Below are 7,465 nucleotides of genomic sequence, written 5' to 3'. Positions count from 1 at the left end.
ACCGAGAAACACCTCTGGATGTAATAAGGATGACATCTATTACCTTATGTTCAAGAGCAAGCATCGAGCGACAAAGGAATTAGGAAATGCACACTTGTCCCTAAGGACAAGTGGGAGACTGAAGGAAATAATGCCCTTGGTCCAAGTATGCATATAATGTTAAGTTTAATAAATGCGGTTCAGTATTAATTGACAAGTTAATAAATTCAGTGAGATCAAGTGAGTTGAATGCCTAGCTAGAGGCCGCTTCAGTTCAAGTGGAATTAATGACATTAATCCACAGCTTACTCTTGACTGAACCCGTAGGGTCACACAAATAGTACGTAAACGGATCAAGTATTTAATGGCATTAAATACTCCATCTATGGATATTCGGAATCGACGGATCTTGGTTTCAGTGGGAGCTGAAATCGTCAAAGGCAAGCAAGTGAATACTCCGGAAACGATGATATTGCCGGAAACGAAAATATGGATCGTATCGGAAATATTAATATTATCCAAGTCGTAGATGTTGCCGGAAAGGGAAACATGGTACGTATCGGAAAATATTATTGGAAATGGAAATATTGCCAGAATCGGAAATATTGCCGGAAACGGAAATATTGTCAGAATCGGAAATATTATCGAAATCGGAAAATAAATTCCGGAAACGGAAATATTAAATATTTGTTCGAAACGGGAATTAATTCCGGAATCGGAAATATTAAATATTGTTCGTATCGGAAATGAATTCCGGAATCGAGAATTTAATCGGAAGCGCATCGTACGAATTAGCATCGGACGAGACTTGCTAGACGAATGCCCAACACGAAGCCAGGCCCGCGTCCAGCAAGCCAAGCGCCCAACACAACGCAGCCAAGGCCACGCCAGGCCCAGCGCAAGGCCAAGGGGCGCGCACGCGGGCTGACGCTCGTGGGCTGCGAGCAGCGCTTGCTCGTGTGGGCCGCAAGGCCTGCGCGGGCTGTGCGGTACGCTCGTGGTTGTGCAACGTTTGTGTTCGATACGAATCCTAAAGCTGATGGAATTCGTTCATTGATTAAATTCTAATCCTAATAAAGATAGAATTAGTTTAAAAGAGTTTTAATGAAATTCTAATTAAACTAATTAGTATCCTAATAGGATTATAATTCCTTTCCATAAACTCTATAAATAGGTGCCTAGGGTCACATATTTAGATCGAGAATTGAAGTATTCAAAGGTAAGATTTTGGAAAAAATCAGCCAATTACACTACTACAAAAGGCTTGGTTTCTGGACGCCAAGAGCTCGACGCTTGGTCATAGGCGTTGGGTGGAAAAATCGCCTTCCGTTTTTTCTCGACGCTTTCTGTAGTCGATGCTTGTCTAGGCGTCTTAATGCGTCGCGAAGACATGTGCTTGGCACGTGTAAAATTCAGTTTACTCTTAAATTAGAATTAGAATTAGCCCTTTCTAACTTCAAACTGCTTCCTTCGTACCCCGTACACCATAACTCTCAAACCCTAAGATATCCCATATTCGACCATCTCCCACATCCACTGCGCTAATTCCTTCAGGTTTGTCGAGCAATGCTCATATTCTGTGGTGATTTTTTTGTTTCAATATTTTTTTAAAATTTTTTGTTAAATATATTCTGATTTTTTTATTTACTAATTAAATTCTTCATCTTCTTCTCAACATTCTTTATGCGTTATGAGCGGCGATAAACCCCATAATTTTGGTTCCTTGGTTTAGTCGGTTACCCTTCCTTTCTAGAACTCTCCTGGTTCATTTATTGCAAGAATAATGAATTTCAGGTTATTTGTTTCCTCTGAATTTTGGATGATCTTGCTATTCCAGTTCGTGATTCCGATTTGGTTGGACACCTTTACATTTTATTGATTCTTCTTATTTTCCATATTCTTCGATTTTTGTTTAATTTGAGTAATCTTTTTTTTTTTTTTGTTATTTGGGTATTTTTTTTAGGTTTTCTTTCCGCTTGTCACGAAGGATGGAGGTTTGAAAGAAGATTGGAGGTTTAAACATCTGGTTTTTCAATTTGTGTTCCATTTTATTCAATGAGTATCACTACATTCTTTCATATTTATATTTTCCATCTTTAGGGGTTTTTTCAGGGATTTGATGACTGGGTTTACCCGGCTAAGAGAGAAAAGTTGAACGTGTTGAACTGCTCGTGATGAGGTTTTCTCTTTACTCCCTTATTACATTGTTTAATTTTTCTCTTTTAGTTTGATATTAAGAAATTTAGATTTTGTTATATTTCAAATTTCTATGTTGGGGTTGATTTGTTCGTCATCTAGATTGAAATCAGGATTGTATTCAGGTGGTTTGAATCAAATAGTGGTTTGTTGCTTAAAAATATACGTGGTGCTAGATGTCCGTATATGAGATTGTCAAATTTACTTGTCCTCATAAATTCAACTTTGTGATTGGTAATGCTCAAGCTCTGGCCCTTCCACCAAACTATTGTTTGATTTCTTATTCCTGATCGCTTAAGCTTATATTTTGAAAAATATGAGGGTTGATTAGTTTTTGGTGGACATAAGTATCATAAGATATTTGGGACTGAACATTTACAAATTGACACTCTAGTTAGCCTAGTTTATTAGATTAGTACTTCTTCAACCTTTCTTAAAGTATATGACAAAACGAGATTTGGAGGAGATTATATTTGTAACACAACTTATACCATATTTATCCTTCTTTGGCCAATTATGACGCATCTAATGAAATTTCTTTTAGTTTGTGTGCGAAGGGGCTTTCAGTTAACATATTATGCATGACCAAACTTATGTGAGTAGAACCACTGTATAAATTAAGATACATATCGACTAGGTTCTCTGCATGTAATTCAGTGGTCAAAGTGTGCATTTATCGGATTACTTGGAGTTTTATATGATTTCTTATATATATAGACAGTGGGAAGTTTTATTCTTCGTATTTTAACCTATTGATTATATGTATGGTATTTCCTTTATTAGTTTTTGGTGGCTACTAAATTGGCATAAGCATCTCTGAAAAAGATTTTTATAGTGTTATATTCACACAAAGTCAGCATGACATTAACATTTATTAGGAGTAGAAATTGTGAATTAATATCCCTTGTGAGATTCTTAGGAGTAGCAATTGTGAGACTCCTAACAAAAAATTTGTCGCCGTTTATTAACCTTGTAATGACAAGGCAAAATAGTTTTCTCCATAATTGGTTATCAATGTAATTATACTTAGAAGCTTCAAGCTCTTCTACATAAACAAAATTTGAACACTTGAATTATCCCAAAAGAAACTTGTGAACATTTTTTTAGTTATAGTAGTGGTGAACATAAGCCAATTATACTTTTGGAAAGATTCGCAAGGCTTTTAAAGCAAACTTGCATCAATCTCCCTTGGCCTTCGCTGTACTTTTATTTAATCTCCGCAATTATCTTCATGAGCTAATGTAAACTTTTGTGCTAGCTTCTTACTTCTTAGCTAATTAATAGGCCTATTTAATGTTGTCGTTTGGGTTTGTTTGTTCAACTAGATCTTTTACAGTCTGTAAATTCCAGTTCAGTTCTTACTCTTTAAAAATGGCTATTGAGGTTTATGTCATGTTCTGCTGGTATGTGTCGTGGCATCTATGTATAAGCCTTGTGAGTTGTGAGTAGCTAGTGTGCTTTATATTGACCCAAACGCATACCTACAATGTTCTAAACTACCAGAATTATTGTTCAAGAGTTTATTATGTACTGTTTAACCAATGACCATGAAATCTGATGTATATTATTCCTGAATGCTGAAATTGATAAAAATAAAATAAAATAAAGGGTTTTGATGAAGAGGGGACACCGTGTATTGAGGGTGAAGCCGACTAAACTAAGCAAACAATCACATTGCACATCACTCTTCGCATGCATTTCTCTCCCATCTTTTAGTTTAATGTTTTAGTCAAGATTTTCTTTGAGCTTGCTACCCCTATTTTAATCTTCTTCGAATATTTGAAGGAATGGTTTTTTTAATATCAGTGTAGGACATGACAATTTTCCATGCCTGTTCCTTTGGCATTTTGATCGATTTATTTTCCTTTTTCCTTTTGAAAAGAAAATTTATCATTATTTCTGATGTACATTTTTAGCAGGGGCCAAGACAGATAGTGCAAAAAATTGATGATGAAGAGTGTGATAATAACCATTGATGAGATCGCAAATGACAATGTGAAGGTATGTTGCTGCTTAATTCAGTCAGACTATAAACAGAAACATCATGTTGTCACTATAAACAGAAACATCATGTTGTCTCTTTATGATGCTGATACTTTTTGCTTGTCTAATGGATGTGTTAAACACTATAACATTGTCACTTCTACTGCCAAAGAACACTCTTTTGGGTTCCGAATTCAGCCAGTAGACACCACAAGACCTGCTGTCTTCATCTTTTATCTCTAAAAGTTTGTTAGATCGTTTCTTGTTGCTTATGTTGGTGAATTTTAACCCAGGAGATCTGATATTGCATATCTTAGCTGCAGTAGTTAAATAATGGGACCTTGGAGGCTTGGAGCATCTTGTCTGCATTCATCTTTGAGAAATGGCATATTGACTCTCACAAAACCTAGCTCTGTCATTCTTTTTTTTTTTTTCAAATTGCCTCTCTAATCTAGCCTACTGCTGCAGCTAGGTTCGGTGCTTAGAGTTCTAACTTCTAAGTCCAATCAGGTTAGATTGGTTAGAAAGTATGAAAGATTTCTCAGAATAACCTTTATATTTTGCTTGGGTAGCCACTATGCAGTCCTGTAGAACCTACATGACCTTTGTTAATACAAAACACACAATAGCTTTCTCTCTTTTGCTCTCTCACTACTACTTATGCACTAGAATCTACTTCCTAATACAGTTTATTTGATGAGTTGCTGCTGTCCATTGTCTGCTAGCAGTAGTGGAAACGATCCTTGCTTGGTGCCTTGCCTAGTCTCTGACTTGTGCTGCTCTTTTTTTTTTGTTTTTTGTATTCTGCTGTAAACCAATGGAACACGAGCCGAATCAGGTTGTTGGTTCATTACAAGCAGGGAAAGGAGTATAATATCTCTATGATTGAGGAATACAGAATCAAACCTGGAATTGAGCATTGCAATTACATGGTTGATCTTTTAGTTGAGCTAGGCTGATAAACGAAGCTGAGAATTGGATAGAAAAAGCTGAATGCAGGGAACTTGGTGTACCCTTACCTGAATGAGCTAACTTGGTGTAGGTGATAGTGAATGAAGGGAACTTGGTGTACCTTATCTGCAAATTCTAGTCTCCCCTTAAATCCCCAACACAGAAAAAATATTTGCACTACACTTACACACATAACTCTTTATGAGTAACCAATACAATAAAAGGTAATATAGGTGCTGTTCTAAAGAGATTTTGAACTATAGACAACAAAAATTTGCGTGATTAAACAATTTATGTGAAATTCTCCTCATGTTGTATTTAATTTCCTTTGTGGTTTTGGTTTCATAATGTACTTATTATTTTTTGTATTTTTCTTTGAAGGTCGTCCAACGTGATAAGGTGCAAAAGAAAAATGAAGGCCAAGTCACTTGAGCTTTATATCAACTACTACCATCGATCTTCTATATAGAGTATATAGTACATCCTAGCTAGTTAGTTTTTCTAGGTTTTAGTTTTTCTTGGGTTTGATTTATAATGTTGTTTTGGACTATTTGGTTAGGATTTCGGTTAGTGATATACATCCGTGTAAGTTTGGATTCTTTTTAGTAACGTACATGTACGTACTAAGAATTTTAACTACTTAAGTTTCTTTTAAGTTAATTTTATTGTTAATTGAAGACCAATTATTCATAATTCAGGTTTCATTGTTCTTATGTTGCGCTTTAATTTTTATATATATATATATATATATATATATATATATATATATATATATATATATATATATATATATATATATACATACAGGAACATGTGGAATAAAAAGAGCTCATATGCAATACAAGAATAGGTGGGAAAAAAAGCTTATACAAATAAATCAGGACGCTTTTTAGGATCGTGTTATCGTGCTCATTTAGATTTAAAATACAGGCAACAAAAATTCTGGACGCTTTAGGCGTCGAGAACAAAATATTTTGGACGCTTTTAGGCGTCAATAACATTAAATAGATAAATTTCGAACAAAGCGGGAAAAAATTTCGTCGACACCATAATAAAATATCTGGACGCCTAAAATCGTCGAGACACTCGACGCCAAATAAAAATTAGGGACGCTAAAAGGCGTCTACGTTCTCGACGAAAGAAAGCGTCGATCAAATTCTCGACTTTAATTTTCTCGTCGCTTTAACAAAGCGTCGCGGGATAATTTCTCGTCGCCTTTATGCGCCGTAAAATGCTTTGAAAAGCGTCGATAATAGGCGGGATTTGTAGTAGTGCAAACACTTGTAACCTATTAGCCGAAATTTCCTAGTACCTTAAGGGCGATTCTAGTCGGTCAAGCTTAAGGCGGATCCGGACGTGCTGTGGACTATCTACGGAGGGACAACACTTGGAGTCCTAAAGACTTGTTCTTGTTCGGTTCGGGCGCAGCTAGGGAGGGCACGCTACAAAGTGTATGCATCTGAATTATGCTAAATGATTATGTTTAAATAATATGTTTCCTGGCATTAAGGTTTTCCGCATGATTTATATTTTGTCATATGTATCATAACCTAACAAGCTATTGGTCCTTTAATGGAGGGGACTAGACCAAGTTCACCTATGAACTTCCTTAGCCAAATAGCTTCCTTTGCTACTTCATGTGCAACAATGTACTCCGCTTCAGTTGTAGAATCCGCAATGGTGCTTTGCTTAGCACTTTTCAGCTTACTGCACCTCCGTTGAGGCAGAAGACAAACCCAGACTGTGATCTGAAATCATCCTTGTCGGTTTGGAAACTTGCGTCCGTATAGCCTTTAACAATTAATTCATCATCTCCACCATTGACCAGGGAATCATCTTTGTGCCTTTTCAGGTACTTCTGAATATTCTTGGCAGCAGTCCAATGTGCCTCTCCTTGGTCAGACTGGTATCTGCTTGTAGCACTGAGTGCGTACGCAACATCCGGGCGTGTACATATCATAGCGTACATTATTGGACCAATCAATGATGCATATGGAATCCCACTCATTCGTCTACGCTCATCTAGTGTTTTTGGGCACTGAGTCTTGCTTAGAGTCATTCCATGAGACATGGGTAGGTAGCCTCGCTTTGAGTCTACCATATTGAACCTTTCAAGCACCTTAATGATATAAGTGCTTTGACTGAGTCCAATCATCTTCTTAGATCTATCTCTGTAAACCTTGATTCCCAATATGTACTGTGCTTCTCCTAGATCCTTCATCGAAAAACATTTCCCAAGCCAAATCTTGACAGAGTTCAACATAGGAATGTCATTTCCGATAAGTAATATGTTGTCGACATATAATACTAGAAAAGCAATTTTGCTCCCACTGACCTTCTTGTATACACAAGATTC

At 36.5% G+C, this 7,465-nt stretch overlaps 1 long non-coding RNA gene across 2 annotated transcripts; it reads left to right on the top strand.

The window, feature by feature from the left end:
• Window positions 1-1,299: 1,299 nt before the first annotated feature.
• On the top strand, window positions 1,300-5,792 carry LOC110777639 (uncharacterized). Of its 2 annotated transcripts, XR_008930080.1 has the most exons (6): window positions 1,300-1,533; window positions 1,774-1,833; window positions 1,943-1,992; window positions 2,080-2,158; window positions 4,095-4,176; window positions 5,491-5,792. It is a non-coding gene; the product is annotated as an uncharacterized lncRNA (long non-coding RNA). The 2 variants fall into 2 exon arrangements; XR_008930085.1 differs by lacking the exon at window positions 1,774-1,833 and having other exon boundaries at window positions 1,310-1,533.
• Window positions 5,793-7,465: the final 1,673 nt, after the last annotated feature.

Source organism: Spinacia oleracea, chromosome 1 (assembly GCF_020520425.1).
Source record: "Spinacia oleracea cultivar Varoflay chromosome 1, BTI_SOV_V1, whole genome shotgun sequence".
Lineage (NCBI taxonomy): Eukaryota > Viridiplantae > Streptophyta > Magnoliopsida > Caryophyllales > Amaranthaceae > Spinacia > Spinacia oleracea.
The sequence above is the reverse complement of the archived record's forward strand: the minus strand, read 5'-3'. Positions and strand labels throughout refer to the sequence as shown.